Here is a 16,918-nt window from a genome sequence, read left to right as displayed (position 1 = left end):
TTGATTCCCATTTGATTATTGAGGTGCTTCCAATAATACACTTTGCCCTGCAACACTCACCATACCTACTGCAGCATTCTCAACACAGTCCCCTTCAATAAGCTAGCCTTGTGGTCAGATAAACAATGAGCATTGTTCAGTGTTCCATCACACCCTATTCCAATAGCCAAAGTCAATATTTCATTGGGGGTCCAACAGCACTGTTCCTTCTCCAGTTACTGCTTGAGGGTCAGCCTAGCTATTGCTCAATCCCATGGTCTCCAGTAGCGATTTAAAAGTCCAAGCTAAGTTCCCTTTTTTCCTGAGTTGGGCCATTTCCCATTTGTTTGCCTGGTTTTTAAAAATGTGTCCATCCTGCCACTTTCCACTCTTTGGATTTGCCTCCTCCCCTTCCTCCCTTCACTTTTGTCCATGTATAGAAAGAGAGTCCATAAGATCGTGAAATGTTGGATCATAATCAGGCTATTCAGTCCTTCCAGTGTGCTCTGCCCTTCGAATCATGGCTGATGTATTCTTCCACTCAACCCCTGGTCTCCTGCCTTCTCCCTGCGACCAAATGGCACCCTAACTAAATAAGACCATAAAAGACAGACAGTTAGACATCAATGTGATAACACTTCTTAGCCTCTTCAGTAATTCGATTAGCACAGAAAAAGTGCCTCAACCTTTCCTCATCCTCCGGCCAATCTTCATTTCCTTCCACGAATTCACCGATAATCCCAAACGTAGCCATCCAAACGCACAGCTCCAGTTCAAAACGGATTGACGCTTCCACAAAACCAGTTTGCCTCGTTGCCAAAAATATGTGATGAGTCCTACTTTGAAAAAGGACCACTCGACAACTTCAAGCTCAAAAGAACAACTTTATCTGGGACAGTATGAGTTTGTTTTCTTCCTCTGTTTTTCCCTCTGGAACACACAGCATGGTCTCGAAGTTATGTATAAGGCACACCAGACGTAGATTCTTGGGTTCCCAGCAGTGTAATCTGTCTCATTCTTTGATGTAATAACCTCATGTGACATTCTCCTGCACTTCCCATCAGCACGGATGGCAGCCCTAGAATTGCACTCGTGTCCTAGAGGTACTGGCATCCAACAAAGCGATATTGCACACCATGATCTGGATCTCTTCATGATCACCCAATCAGACCCGACCTTTAACTATGTTCTTGGTTAGAACTTGATGTATTTCAGCAAAGAGCCTCACACGCAGGCATAGGCACACACAAAGAGTGAATTGAGACCTGTTGGAAGAGTGTCCCCTCTTGCTTCTGAGAGAGTTGCTGCTTCCAACAACCGCAGTCACCACATTGCTTAGAGCTTCACTGAAATGCTGCAGCTTGTGGACAGCTGGCTCCCCTCCAGCAGGCACAGGAGCCAGCTAGGCCAAATGTAGTTCACACACACCTCAGGCGGGACAACTGATCGGTGAAGCTGCATTTGGTTACGTTGGCCAAAGATGCCCAAAGCCTTAGGGAATACATTCCTGTATGTTCACTGTTGCCAAGTGATTTTTTTTTTCATGTCCATCCAAAAGGACACATCTGTCAAAATTCAGGCCCAAGACTATGACATTTTCCTACATAACGCCAGTGACTGTGCGGCATTAAGGTGCTTTGGGATGTCTATAGTATGTTAATGTAGGACTTTGCCTGCTTTCCTAGATTTTGGCATGAGTGAATGTGGCAGATCCACATCTGTTTCTGTCAGTACTCTGAATCCATCTTGGAGGCTCAGGTTCAAGTTGGCGCAAAGGATTGCTTTGCATTTCTCACTGTAATCCATGTCCTACTTTGGTAAGAATGTTTGCACGAGCCAGCAATGTAAAAATCCACCTTGGGCTTTCAGAAGACTCCCTCAAAATAATGTATGTTTTTGACACTGGTGAGGCCAAATGTAGAGTATTGTCTGCAGTTCTGGTCGCCTAACTACAGGAAGGATGTCAATAAGATGAAAAGAGTGCAGAGAAGATTTACTAAGATGTTGCTGAGTCTTCAGGAGTTAAGTTACAGGGAAAGATTAAACAGGTTAGGACTTTATTCCTTGGAGCCTTAAAGAATGAGGGGAGATTTGATAGAGGTTTACAAAATTATGAGGGGGAATAAACAGAATAAATGAGAGTAGGCTTTTTTCACTAAGATTAGATAAATACAAGAGGACATGGTTTGAGGGTAAAAGGGGAAAAGTTTAGGGGGAAAGTTTTCACTCAGAGTGGTGGTAGTGTAGAACGAGCTGCCATCTGACTTGGTAAATTCAGGCTCACTTTTAAGTTTTAAGAATAAATTGGATAGGTACATGGATGGGAGAGGTCTGGAGGATTATGGAGTGGGAGCAGGTCAGTGGGACTAGCGGAATGGTGTTTCGGCACAGACTAGAAGGGCTGAATGGCCCATTTTCCATGCTGTAGTGTTCTATGATACACTGTCCATCTGTTGCCTGATATTAAAATTGGCTGTGCCACAAAACAAAGCTGGCTGGTGTTTTGGCAGGTGACGCCAACATGAGTTCTTGTGACCACCCGGCCCTTTAGATCTGGCAAATATCCATTGATGCTGGTGCTAGATTTACAAAGTCTGGGCATTGTGAGCAGTCAGTGTGAAACAAGGTTGTGTTGCAACACATTGGAAGGAAAGCTGGGCAGATTAGAATTTGCTCAAACAATGAAAGCAGGCAAAGATTCCTTCTGGGTTCTGTTGATGTGTTCTGGTGACAGTGGATGGAAACCAAGTGTTTGCCATCCAATTGTACCAGCTGCACTGTTAGCGCAATGCCATTACCGCGCCAGTGATCGGGACCAGGGTTTGAATCCCGCGCTGTCTGTAAGGAGTTTGTACGTTCTCCCGGTGTCTGCGTGGCTTTTCCCTGGGGGACTCTGGTTTCCTCCCACAGTTCAAAAAAAATGTACTGGGGGTCAGGTTAATTGGGTGGCACGGGTTCATGGGCTGAAAGGGCCCGTTACTGTGCGGTATGTCAAATTTTTTTATTTAAAACCCGACGAACAGTGTTCTCCGGTCCACACACATACAGGCATGACACACAAACAGACCGACACAGCACAAGGATGCCAGAACCAGCCGATGACCAGGAAAGCTGTGGATTCCTCGGCACTGTAAAGGACGGAGAAGAGCTAGGGGCCTGATAAAGATTCAGGAAAGGTGGACAAGCTTATCAAAATCTGAGGCCCTTTGAGCATTTCAGTGTTTTTCCCTCAATCAAGAATTAGTCTTCTGAGCAAGTTTTCTTGACACCATTCCACTGGTGCCTTCCACTACACCCAAGGCATTGTTGCAGTCTTGCACCTAGTTGAAAAGACCACCAACAGCTTAAAACCAGATGGCCTTTGGAGCAGCCAAAGTTCCCACTGAAGTGTTGAAACATGGTGCAGAAGAAGTTCAGAGTCAGGATTTATTGTCATGAACAAGTCATGAAATTCGATGTTTTGCGGCAACATCACAGAGAAAACCTTCATATTATAACCATCTTACAACATTACTATCAAAAAAAATTTAAAAATAGTGCATGAAAAGTAAGGCAGTGTCTTTGGTTCATTGATCATTCAGGAATCTGACGGCAGCAGGGAAGAAGCTGTCCTTATGCCGCTGAGTGCTTGTCTTCAGCCTCCTGTATCTTTTTCCCGATGGTAGCAGAGTGAAGAGGGCATGGTCTAGGTGCTGGGGGTCTTTGAGTTAGCGGCTGTTTTCTTAAAACACTGCCTCATGCAGATATCCTCAATTGAGTGAAGTCTGGTGCCTGTGATGTCGCAGGCCGAGTTAACAACCCTCTGGAGTTTATTCTTGTCCTGAGAGTTGGCGCCTCCATACCAAGCAGTGATGCATCCAGTCAGAATGCTCTCCACGGTACACCTGTAGAAGTTTTTGAGAGTTTTCAGAGACATACCGAATCTCCTCAGACACCTTACGAAGTATAGCTGCTGGCGAGCTTTCTTTGTGATTGCATCAACATGGAGGCTCCAGGACAGATCCTCGGAGATGTTGATACTCAGGAATTTGAAGTCTTGACTCTCTCCACTACTGAGCCCTCGATGAGGACTGGGTCGCATTCCCCCAACTTCCTCCTAAAGTCCACAACCATGTCCTTCGTTTTGCTGACGTTGAGTGCAAGGTTGTTGGCATGACATCATTCAATGACCTGATCTATCTCCCTCCTGCACGCTTCCTCATTGCCATTTGTGATTCTGCCGACAACTGTGTATGAATCCTGGTATGAATTAACGACTTTCCCATCTCTGTAAAAGAGAGAGACTCTCCCTCTCTTCCCCAGCCATATAACCATATAACAATTACAGCACAGAAACAGGCCAATTTGGCCCTTCTAGTCCACACTGATCCAAGTACTCTCCTCTAATCCCACTTACCAGCACTCTGCCCATATCCCTCCATCCCCCTCCCATCCATATACTTATTCATCTCTTTCATAAATGACAAAATTGACCCAGCCTCCACCACCTTTCCCGGAAGCCCATTCCACATAGTAACCGCTCTCTGAGTAAAAAAGTTCCCCCTCATGTTACTCCTAAAGCTTTCCCCATCAACTCTCAACCCACGACCTCTTGCATCCATCTCTCCTACTCTCAATGGGAAAAGCCTTTCCACATCAACTCTATCTTATCCCTCTCATTATCTTAAACATGTCTATCAAATCCCCTCTCAGCCTTCTACGTTACAAGGAATAAAGACCTAATTTGCTCAATCTTTCCTTATATTACAGATGCTGAAACCCAGGCAACATTTTTGTAAATCTTCTCTGCACTTGTAAATCTTGTAAATATCCTTCCTATAAATCAGTGACCAGAACTTCACATAGTACTCTAAATTTGGCCTCACCAATCCCTCGTACAGTTTCATCATTACTTCCCAACTCCTATATTCTATGTAGTGATTTATATAGGCAAGCATACCAATGGCCTTCATCACCACCCTATCCACATGTGCTCCTACCTTCAGGGAACAATGCACCATTATTCCTAGATCTTTCTGCTCCACTGCATTCTTCAATGCCCTCCCATTTACTACGTCTTGCTTTGATTTTTCTTTCCAAAATTAAGAATCTCACACCTATCAGCATTAAACTCCTTCTGCCATCTTTCTGCCCACTCCTCTAAGCAGTTTAAATCCCTCTGCAATCTTTGAAAACCCTCTTCATCATCCACAATTGCCCCCATTTTAGAATCAACTGCATATTTACTAATCCAATTTACCGCCCCAACCTCCAGATCATTAATATATATGACAAACAGCAATGGTCCCAATACCAAACCCTGAGGTACACTGCTTGTCACCGGCCTCCATCATGACAAACAATTATCTACTACTACTCCCTGGCACCTTCCTTCCAACCACTGTTGAATCCATTTGACTATCTCCAAATTAATACCCAAGGACTTAGCCTTCCTAACTAACCTCCCATGCGGAACCTTACCGAAAGCCTTACTGAAGCCCATATGGACAACATCCACTGCTCTACCCTCATCAGCATTCCTAGTCACCTCTTCAGAAAATTCAACAAGATTGATCAAACACTACCTTCCACGCATGTTGAGTGTCCCTGATCAGACCCTGTCCCTCCGTATACTTATATACACACTATCTCTAAGAATGCTTTCCATCAATTTACCTACCACAGACGTCAAATTGCTAGGCTTGGTCCTCAAACCATTTTTAAACAAAGGAACCACATGCGCAACACGCCAATCCTCCGGCACTATACCTGTCTCTAATGAGATTTGAAAAATCACTGCCAGAGCCTCTGCTATTTCCTCACCAACTTCCCTCAAGGTCCTGGGTTCAGGACCTGGAGACTTATCCACCTTTATATGTTTCAAAAGCTCCAGTACTACCTCTTTCTTAATCACTTCTTTCTTCTCTGGCTTGGCTTCGCAGACGAAGATTTATGGAGGGGTAATGTCCACATCAGCTGCAGGCTTGTTTGTGGCTGACATGTCCGATGCGGGACAGGCAGACACGGTTGCAGCGGTTGCAGGGGAAAATTGGTTGGTTGGGGTTGGGTGTTGGGTTTTTCCTCCTTTGTCTTTTGTCAGTGGGGTGGGCTCTGCGGTCTTCTTCAAAGGAGGTTGCTGCCCGCCGAACTGTGAGGCGCCAAGATGCACGGTTTGAGGCGATATCAGCCCACTGGTGGTGGTCAATGTGGCAAGCACCAAGAGATTTCTTTAGGCAGTCCTTGTACCTCTTCTTTGGTGCACCTCTGTCACGGTGGCCAGTGGAGAGCTCGCCATATAACACGATCTTGGGAAGGCGATGGTCCTCCATTCTGGAGACGTGACCTACCCAGCGCAGTTTGATCTTCAGCAGCGTGGATTCGATGCTGTCGGCCTCTGCCATCTCGAGTACTTCGATGTTAGGGATGAAGTCGCTCCAATGAATGTTGAGGATGGAGCGGAGACAACGCTGGTGGAAGCGTTCTAGGAGCCGTAGGTGATGCCGGTAGAGGACCCATGACTCGGAGCTGAACAGGAGTGTTGACAATAGCTCTGTATACACTAATCTTTGTGAGGTTTTTCAGTTGGTTGTTTTTCCAGACTCTTTTGTGTAGTCTTCCAAGGGCGCTATTTGCCTTGGCGAGTCTGTTGTCTATCTCGTTGTCGATCCTTGCATCTGTTGAAATGGTGCAGCCGAGATAGGTAAACTGGTTGACCGTTTTGAGTTTTGTGTACTTGATGGAGATGTTGGGGGGCTGGTAGTCATGGTGGGGAACTGGCTGATGGAGGACCTCAGTTTTCTTCAGGCTGACATCCAGGCCAAACATTTTGGCAGTTTCCGCAAAACAGGACATCAAGTGCTGAAGAGCTGGCTCTGAATGGGCAACTAAAGTGGCATCGTCTGCAAAGTGTAGTTCACGGACAAGTTGCTCTTGTGTCTTGGTGTGAGCTTGCAGGCGCCTCAGATTGAAGAGACTGCCATCCGTGCGGTACCGGATGTAAACAGCGTCTTCATTGTTGAGGTCTTTCATGGCTTGTTTCAGCATCATGCTGAAGAATATTGAAAAGAGGGTTGGTGCGAGAACGCAGCCTTGCTTCACGCCATTGTTAATGGAGAAGGGTTCAGAGAGCTCATTGCTGTATCTGACCTGACCTTGTTGGTTTTCGTGCAGTTGGATAACCATGTTGAGGAACTTTGGGGGGCATCCGAGGCGCTCTAGTATTTGCCAAAGCCCTTTCCTGCTCACGGTGTCGAAGGCTTTGGTGAGGTCAACAAAGGTGATGTAGAGTCCTTTGTTTTGTTCTTTGCACTTTTCTTGGAGCTGTCTGAGGGCAAAGACCATGTCAGTAGTTCCTCAGTTTGCGCGAAGGTCCTGAGGCAGCTTTCCTTGGACCCAGCAGAGCTTGAAAAACTCATGCAGTTTGGCATGCAGAGTTTTGCTGCCAGCCTTCCAGACCTCTGGGGGGGATTCCATCCATATCTGCTGCTTTGCCACTTTTCAGTTGTTCAATTGCCTTATATGTCTCTTCCCGGGTGAGGACCTCATCCAGCTCTAGCCTTAGGGGCTGTTGAGGGAGCTGGAGCAGGGCGGATTCTTGGACTGAGCGGTTGGCACTGAAAAGAGATTGGAAGTGTTCTGACCATCGGTTGAGGATGGAGATCTTGTCGTTGAGGAGGACTTTGCCGTCTGAGCTGCGCAGCGGGCTTTGGACTTGGGGCGAGGGGCCGTACACAGCCTTTAGAGCCTTGTAAAAACCCCTGAAGTCGCCAATGTCCGCGCTGAGCTGGGTTTGTTTGGCGAGGCTAGTCCACCACTCATTTTGCATCTCCCGGAGTTTGCGGTGAAGATGGCTGCATGCACGACGGAAGGCTCGTTTCTTCTCTGGCCAGGACGGCTTTGCAAGGTGAGCCTGGTGGGTAGCTCGCTTCTTTGCCAGCAGCTCCTGGATTTCCTGGTTGTTTTCGTCGAACCAGTCCTTGTTTTTCCTGGAGGAGAACCCCATATATATATATATATATATATATATATACAATATATATATATATACACCCCCTTTGCTTCCGTTACCCTGCACAGTTCAATATCCTTCACCTCAATAAATACTGAGGAAAATAAATTGTTCAAGACCTCCCCCATCTCTTTTGGCTCCACAAACATTTGTCCTTTATGATTCTCTATTGGACCAATTTTATCTCTCACTTTCCTTTTGCTATTTACATATTTGAAGAAACCCTTTGGATTTATTTTCACCCTGCTTGCTATAGCCACCTTATACTTTCTTTTAGCTTTTCTAATTTCTTCTTAAGATTCTTTTTACATTCAATATAGTACCCAAACATCTCCTTTTTTCCCCTGTTTCTTATATTTATTGTAATAGTCCCTCTTTTTTTAAACCGTTTCCAATATCCCTTGAGAACCATGATTCTCTCAAACTTTTGACGTGACCTTTCAACCTAACAGGTTTATAAAGATTTTGTACTCTTAAAACCTCTCCTTTAAAAGACCCTCCATTTCTCTATTACATCCTTCCCAGAAAACAAATTGTCCCAATCCACTCCTTATAAATCCTTTCGCATCTCCTCAAAAACCTCAACTCTGGGCCCAGACCTATCCTTTTCCATAATTACCTTGAAGCTAATGATCACTGGACCTGAAGTGCTCCCCCACACATACCTCTGTCACCTGACCCATTTCATTCCCCAACAGTAAATCCAACATAGCTCCCTCTCTAGTTGATAACTCCACGTATTGATGTAAAAAGCTATCGTGCACATTTTACAAACTCCAACCCATCCAGCCCTTTCACAGAATGGGTTTCCCAATCAATATTCAGAAAATTAAAATCCCCCACAATCTCTACCCTGTGCTTATTACAAATATCTGCTATCTCCCTACTAATTTGTTCCTCTAATTCGCGTTCCCCATTCGGTGGTCTATAATAATTGTAACTTCCCCTTTCCCATTCCTCAATTCCACCCAAATTGAATTTAAGTTTGGAAAAAATTAGATCCAATATCAAGGATGGAAGTGCGAATTTCAGAATATGTGGGGCCTGTTCATGGATTATTATTGAGGTGGTGTGGACACTCCAGGAATTCCCTGTCTGGCATATGGGGGCCGTTATTCGATTCATATTTACAATATACAGTTGGTCCTCAACTTATGACCAACATGAGTTTCGTCCACCTGCACATACACCCACTTTTTTTTCTCCAAATAAAAAAAATATGCTGGGATTCTTCATTTGTTTAAATTTTTTTTGAGAAAAATCGCTTTAAGACATGCAAATCTGAGTTACAACCAATCCCCATTACGGTCGTAAGTTGAGGGCTACCTGTATAGGATAACCTTGTTTAGAGGGAGGGGGTAGATTAGGAGGGAGAACTTTTAAAAAAGAAAATTTTTATTATTAAAACAAATAAGTAAAGGGAGTTTAACTACTGATGAGGGCTCATAATCACATAACAACATGATCATATGTCACGGAATTTTACCTGTATTATCTGGCTCATTGTATTCAGTGTTATTTTTGGACATAATATGATTTAATTGTTTATTATAATTATAGAATTTGATGTCCCGAACACAATAGGTGATGTAATAATTCTTGTTCTGCTTTTTCTTTTGAAATTTATAAATTTTTTAAACCAAAATAACAGTTACATTACATTCAGTTCCAAAAATTGTTTCCACAAAAATTATACATGTGATGTATATCATCCCACCCCATCCTCTCATTCTCCTACCTCTAAAAAAGAGAGAAAAAATCCGGAGAATGTCAAGAAAACATTTACACAATAAAGTCTATTGGAGGTGAGCAAGAAGTCAGGTCTTCAGAGAGGCAATAATACATGCAAACCAAACTTTTGTAAATATGTGCTCTGTATTTTTCCAAAAAATGATATTTTACCTCGCAGATAAAATAATGGTATACCACGACAAAGTTCTGAATGTCATCTTTCCATACCTAAATCGATATCTGATTTCCAGGATATCGCTATACATTTCCTAAAGGCTGCTAAAGCAATTAACACAAATTCAGTTTGATAACTATTTAATTTTGGCCTTATAGCCATTGACATTACTCAATAAAAATCACATCGGGTCTTGTGGGAATTTGACCCTGTAATTCATTCCAAAAAAAATCACCTAACCCCTAACCAAACTTGTCTAACTTTAGGACAGTGGTTCTCAACCTTTTTCTTCCCACTCAAATACCACTTTAAGTAATCCCTATGCCATTGGTGCTCTGTGATTAGTAATAAGGGATTGCTTAAGGTGGGATGAGGGTGGAAAGAAAAAGGCTGACAAACACTGCTGTAGGACATTGCCAAGTTGAATGTAAAAATGAGTTCCAATCTCAGATCTACATCTAAAACATAAATCTGATATGGCAGGATTTAAGCCCTCTGTCTCCTTTTCTCCAGCTCTCCACCCCACCCTCTCCTTTCTCAGAGCTATCCCACCCCCTTCTCAGCTTTTTTCTTTCGTGCTCTCCCACCTATGACCATTTGCCTGTAGCCCTTTGCTCTTCCCCTGCTCCTACCTCCCTCCCCCAATATCATATTCTTCAGGTGCCTGCCTTGTTTTTGCTCATGCCTTGAAGGGCTCAGGCCCAAAACATTGGTTATGTGTCTTTATCTTTGCTACATAAAGGATGTTGTGTGACTTGCTGAGTTTCTCCTGCACTTTAAACTACAATCACAGTGTCTGCAGATTTTCTTGCTTCACCGCGTGTAGTGGAAACTCGGACATCAAAATTGTGACAGTTTTCAAGAAAGATCTTGAGTCTAATTCTCACGGAACCCTTTTCCTGTAGTCGACTGCAGGAAAATTCGTTCCTGGTTCCTCAAATGCTCCGTCACACTGGACCAAGATTTGCTCCCAGGTTCACAATGCAAATTTCTCCAAGAGCCACGGCAGGCATAATATTCACTGCTTGATCAATGCCCAAAACGTAAGAAACGGCATCAACAAATGCCGAGTTTACTCAGCAGGTCAGGTAGCACCTGCGGAGAGAGAAAATCTCCTAACATTTCTGGTCAAAAACCTTTTCCTTTGAACTGGAAAACAAGCTGTAGTAAGAAACCCCCCCTCCCCCGCCCCACCAGTATCCGCCACCTGTGGTAGATGCCGGATAAATGAATTTGCCAGTGGATTGAGATTACGTGTTGCATGGATTGGCGAACTGATCGCTGGGGGCACCAATTTTGAACTTGCTTTGTTTTTACCTATTTACTTTCCACGATATTTTTGCCGGTGACTTTATTATAGTGATTTTACATCAGATTTTACTATAGTGTTAAGTTGCAGTGTTGGTTGGGGGAGAGAGGACAAAGGGAATGTGTTGAAGAGCACAAGGCCAGGATTGTTTAAGTGACTCCCTGGTTCAAAGGAATTGGGCAGAGTCCTGGAGCTTGGGGCACCCCCTAATAGCAGCTTTGAAGGAAGGGATCTAGTTTCAAAAGGCAGAAAATACCAGTGGAGTTAAAAAAAAAAGTCTGTATTTGCTGAGGTGTAGAGTCCAATATACCAATGTGCTGGAGAAACTCAGCAGGTCACACAGCATCCATGGGAAGTAAAGGGTAGCCAACGTTTCGCACATGGGCAACAAGCCAGAACCAGGAAGTGCCAGAATGCAAATATTGGAGACTCTGTTGCAGACCCTGGAAGATTTGTCCTGGATGAAAGAGGTGGGGGTGGAGATGCTGCCCTCCAACTACCTTGGTAACCACCAGGACAGCATCCGTCACCTCCCAATCTGCCAGGTAGCTGGGCGAGTCCATGTTTTAGACCAGGATGACCAAACCATGGCTTGTGCACCATATGCGGTTCTTTGACATGGAATGTGCAGGTCCTAGAAATGTGTTGGCTGAGACAGGAATTGGCTGACGGTGGCAGGTTTAGTGGGAGTGGCTTGCAATTGTCAGAGGTTGGGGCATCAGGAGCTCGGATAGGCAGATTGAAGTGCCAGTTGATAAAGTAGACAAAGACGATGTGGTCAAACAATAATCATGCCTCTATTAGCAGAAACCCATAGTACAATAATGAAAGACAATAGATGCATATATACTTATATCCAAGGGGAATGTCCTTAACAGTAGAGATAATGCACAGCCAATGTTAATACAGCAAGGCTGGCCAGAGAGGGGGGAGATAGGCAGCTTGGCAGACATTCACCACACAGGCAGCCAGGGCCAAGGCAAGAGTCTGCAATCGAAGCATCAGGAGCTTGGATGGGAGAGCAGTTGGGGCATTGGAAGGTCAGATGGGTGGGCAGCCGGGCCCTCAGCAAGAGATCGTGGTCAGGTGGACTCTTACCCACGCCCTGACTGATCTCCCATCTGAGCAGCTCCTGACCTCCCAACTGCAGCTCTTGCCCAGGCCCCAACTGGTTTCCCATCTGACCTCCTGATCTCTCAACTACGAACTCTTGCCTCGGCTGCCCATCCACTGGAGTTCCCGACTCACCGACCGAGGACTCTTGTCTAGGCCCAGGGCACCTGTCCACTGGACCTCCAGACACACTGACCAGGGGCCTTCTCCTAGGTCCAGGCCGCCCACCCATCCAAGCTCTCAATGCCCCGACAGCGGACTCCCACCTGGGTCCCAAAAAGCGGACACCTGCCTAGGCCCTGACCTGGAAACTTGGATTCATGCCCCAAAGAGCGTTGCCCACTTTCTAATTGGCAAAGAACAGTGCATGGACTAATGGTTGCTGGATGAACTTCCCTAAGCAAAGGGTAGATCCACATGCTGCGACTAACTCTGCAGGGACACTCCTTCGCTTGCCTCAAAAAGCACTCAAATGCATTTTATTCAAACAGGTATCCCAGAAGTTGAGCAGACGGAACAGAAATTAACATAGTCATTCAACAAACAATCGGCAAAATTCTCATCACTCCCGCCTAGGCCCCGACCACCTGCCCAGCGGAGCACCCGTCACCTCGAACACCCACTTAGCCCCCTGACCCAGCCACCCGCCCACCCATCCAAGCTCCTGACACCCCGAGCAATGTGTAATAGTCAACCCCCTAAATTTTATCTCAAAAATTGGCCCACAAAATTCAACTATTACACATGTATATGCAGTATGTGTACTTTTGATAATTGAAGATAATACAAATTAGTGGTTTAAAAACTGCATAAGTAAATAAATGTCTCTCTTAATATTTATCTAAAATTTTTTAACAAATGTGCATGAGAAAGTAAAAACGTGTATGTAATATTTTTGTCACGTCTTGCTGCTTTCAAACATAGTATGTGGCTCCTGCTTTAAGCAAGTTTGGCCACCCCTGTTTCAGTTGGATGTAAAAATGAGTCCCAAGGTGAGGTGGTTTGGAGAAGATCGATCTATGGTTTTCCTGTCTCCAGGACCCCATTCCTTGAACGAGCCAACTTTGAGTTAAAAATAGCTCACCCATTTGCAGCAACTGTCTATAGTGCCACAATGCAGGTGTTGTATAAACACAGGATGCTCCTTGAGCCTTTGCTAGCATTACTGTTCGTTTCTACGTTATTCTTTTGTGGGACTCGAGTGAAGGGAGGGGAGAAAAAAAACCTCAAGGCAAATATGTTTCGGTTGTTGTCTGTTACGGAGCCAACTCATTGAGGTTGGTGGCAGATGGATTAAGGAAAGAATAAAGAAGATTTATTGGGTTACAAAAATACCCGTACAAATCCAGGAGTAAACAGTAAAATGTTTTTTTTAAAGCCATTATCATGTTTGTATTGCAGCATTAATTTTGCCATCATTGCCCAGGGTTATTGCACTGGGGAATGCAATCACTTCAGTCTAGAGGGGGAGCTGCACAGTGGAAGAACGTCGGCCACTTCGGCTTCTGTCGAAGTTTGTAGCTTTGCTTTTCCACCAAGAAATGATGAAATGATAGGTTGTGATGGGGGGGTGGGGGGGGGGGGTGGCGGGGAGAGCAGTTGGGGATAAAAGTGGAAATGCCTTTTGCTTTGAAGGGAGAGTGTATCATCACTGAGTGACTTGCTTTCACCTGGAGCTTCACTGCACCGAAACATGAAGCCACCTTGTGCTATTTGTTTATTGGTAGGTCGCAAGCATTGCTGGTGAAGCAAGCATGTCTCACTCACTGTAACAGCTGCAGAGAAGCTACAATATGCCACATTCTTGGCAATAATGAAAAGGTTATGATGGATGTACCTAAATGGGCTGAAATTTCCCAATTACCCTGGTGGGATTTGAACCCTGCTCTTTGCATCATTAGTCCCACTCTGTCTGCCGAGGTAGATACCAGGCCTGCTGATCAAGAGCTTTGTTAAATAGATGTTTTTTTCGAGCCAACAAAACAAAATTGTGTTTGCTATGAGATTTTCCTACAAAATCCCAGTCCATAATTGGATGGACAAAGGTATTGACAAATTCTTTTATTCAGACAATGGGACCAGAAGGAATATTTGCCCTCCCCCCCCCCCCTCCAAAGTTAAACCAGATCACATTTTAAAAATAAATAAACCAAGTGAAGGGCGGTGAGCTGCAGACATTTTGGTTGTACCTGCCGGTAAGCTGGTAGTTACAGTTAGGTACTTTCAAGCTGCAGCACCCGGGTAGCCCTCTTGGGACCCGGGTGCGATTACTGGGTCGTGGGTGCAGGATACACCTATGCAATCGCAGCCAGACCTACCTGATAAATCGTCCAATCTGCCGATTTAAGGGGAGGTCCTGCCCCCGCGATGATGTGGTGAGTGACGTGTCATGTGCTCACAAGAAGTATCGGCCATCAGTCTCCCAACACCACCCATCAGTCGCCACCCATCAGTTTCCCTCCCCCAGCGACGTGCCGCTACCGCGAATGAGGTGAGGGTGGTTGCTGTTGTGGTGTGCCACTTTGGTTCGCGGCGACGGCTCAATGCAGGAGTAATGGCTGCCTTCCTTACCCATAATGCCCCATGCCACTGGAATCACCCTAGCTCTGGTTCATGGCGATGACTCAATGCAGGAGTGTGGGAGCAATGGTTGCCTTCCTTACCCATAATCCCCATGCCGCTGGAACCGCTCTGGCGCCATTACAGTGGTATGGGGAATTATGGGTAAGGAAGATGGCCATTGCTTCTGCATTCCCACATTGAACTGTCGCCGCGAATCAGAGTGGCATTCGCAGCAGCGGCACATCGCGCCCTCCCCCACTCTCCCCCAGATCGCAGCAGCCACCTCTCTCCCTGAACACCCCCTCAACTCTTCCCCCCCCTTCGCAGCAGCGGCTACGCCCCCCCCCCCCCACTGATCGCAGCAGCGTTTTAATCGTCCCTCATTGACTCGTTATGTGCAGGGTTTCATAACTCCAAAGGAAATGGACCAATGACAATTTTTCTCAAGCAAAATACTTCAGTAACAATTGGATCTGGAGCAGTAGTTCTCAACCTTCCCTTCCCACTCACGTCCCACCTTAAGCAACCCCTTACTCATCACAGAACACCAGGGCTGACTGAAAGTGGGATGTGAGCAGAAAGAAAAAGGTTGAGAACCATTGGGTTAGAGGATTCGCGCTGTGGTCTTGTTAAATGGCAGAGCAGGCTTCGGGGGCTTTTTTTTTTGCCTCCTCCTGCACTAATTTCTTGTGTCTTTATTGTACCGCGAGAGCAGCCTGAGAAACGGAAACGAGTGCAGAATGGACCCTGGAGAAGAATCACGGGTTTGAGTCATTCTGGAACATTCACGGTCAGTTTCACATGCTGCAATCCACTTTTCTTCGAGCCAAAATAGCAGTGCAAGTGTAACTGAAATCTCCCCAGTGTGTCATTTTTATAAAACCTTCTTTACAATTCGAGATACAAAACTTGAAATCTACAAGTAGGTTTTGTTTTAGTTTAAATGGGCCTTGCCCTGCGCTTCATATATGCAAGTTCTCCAAGTTAACAACTCATGGAGATTTTTTTCTTGATGAGACTTGTTTGATTTTGCAGCTCAGAAACCTGAATACTTTTGCGCTTCTCCCATTGTGTGGAATCGGGGTGGGGGGTGGGGGGGGTCACAATTGTGAATGAGTGAGTCAGACATGGATGTCGGCCTTTGACCTGCACTAATCGCCCGTAGCCTGGCAACCTGCATCGTGCTTGGGTCTGCCGACTCCACTTAAAAAGGTAAAATAAACGTGGGAACTGAAGTGAGCAGAAGCGCGGGTCCCCAATGATTAGCACGTTTTACCTTGGCATCACAGTTGAGGGTGTTTCAGCTTTGCTTTCTTGCAAAGGTTCATTCCTTTTTCAGAAAAATAATTTCTATACTCAAGTTTTAAACTGCTGTAGGATGTTTCACAAATGGCTAGCATTTTAATGAAGGGGAATGAGTCTTTCAGAGCCCTGGTGTCACTGAGCTAAATGCAAGCTGCTGCCTGTATTGGATGCTGAATCAGGCTCAACACACAAGCATTGGATTTGCAGCCAGCTAATCCTCCATGAAGCAGATTCCACATCTTGCCGTCATTCACTTCAGAACTCCGCAGCTTTTCAAAGGCACCTTGCTTTTGTCTCTGTGTTTCCATAGAATCAAAGTAACAGAGAACAACTTCTGATTTGCTCCCTGGCACCACTGGTTAACGAACGAATTGCAGAACTTGCCGGTGCCTTTATCTCCCCAAATAAGGATTTGCTTGACAAATCCTGTATGTTGGAGGTACGAAAGTCAGCTTGTTATTTGGACTGTTCATCAGTGGAAGGCTAATGGGAAAAGCAATGGAAAATCACCCAAATTGTTGTGGCATTACATTTATCTAGAGGTCAGACCATGTTCAAGGCATTGCATACAAGGTTTTTTTTCCTGAATTTCTACTTAATACTCAGGTAAAACTCTACGCAAGTAAAAGATCCAAAAGAGAGACACGTTAAACAAATACCCGCCCAGGTGTCTTCGCTCGGAACAAAGGCCGTCATCCTCGACCTCGAGGGTTTAGCCATGACGACGACAATATGGCTTTGTGATAACAGACTTCCT

The 16,918-nt window shown here is 45.2% G+C and overlaps 1 protein-coding gene across 14 annotated transcripts in view; it reads left to right on the top strand.

The window, feature by feature from the left end:
- The window catches only part of LOC138763089 (plexin-B1-like), a 300,451-nt gene that overhangs the window by 178,472 nt on the left and 105,061 nt on the right, over positions 1-16,918 (top strand). For 2 of the 14 annotated variants that reach the window (XM_069936691.1, XM_069936697.1), the window contains exon 3: positions 15,572-15,646. The exons of the other annotated variants lie outside the window; for them this stretch is intronic. The gene's annotated coding sequence lies outside the window, so the exon portion shown is untranslated. The remainder of the gene's footprint in view (positions 1-15,571; positions 15,647-16,918) is intronic. 14 annotated transcript variants of the gene reach the window in all.

The sequence above is a fragment of the Narcine bancroftii genome, chromosome 5, assembly GCF_036971445.1.
Source record: "Narcine bancroftii isolate sNarBan1 chromosome 5, sNarBan1.hap1, whole genome shotgun sequence".
NCBI lineage: Eukaryota > Metazoa > Chordata > Chondrichthyes > Torpediniformes > Narcinidae > Narcine > Narcine bancroftii.
This window is presented reverse-complemented; position numbering and strand designations above follow the sequence as displayed.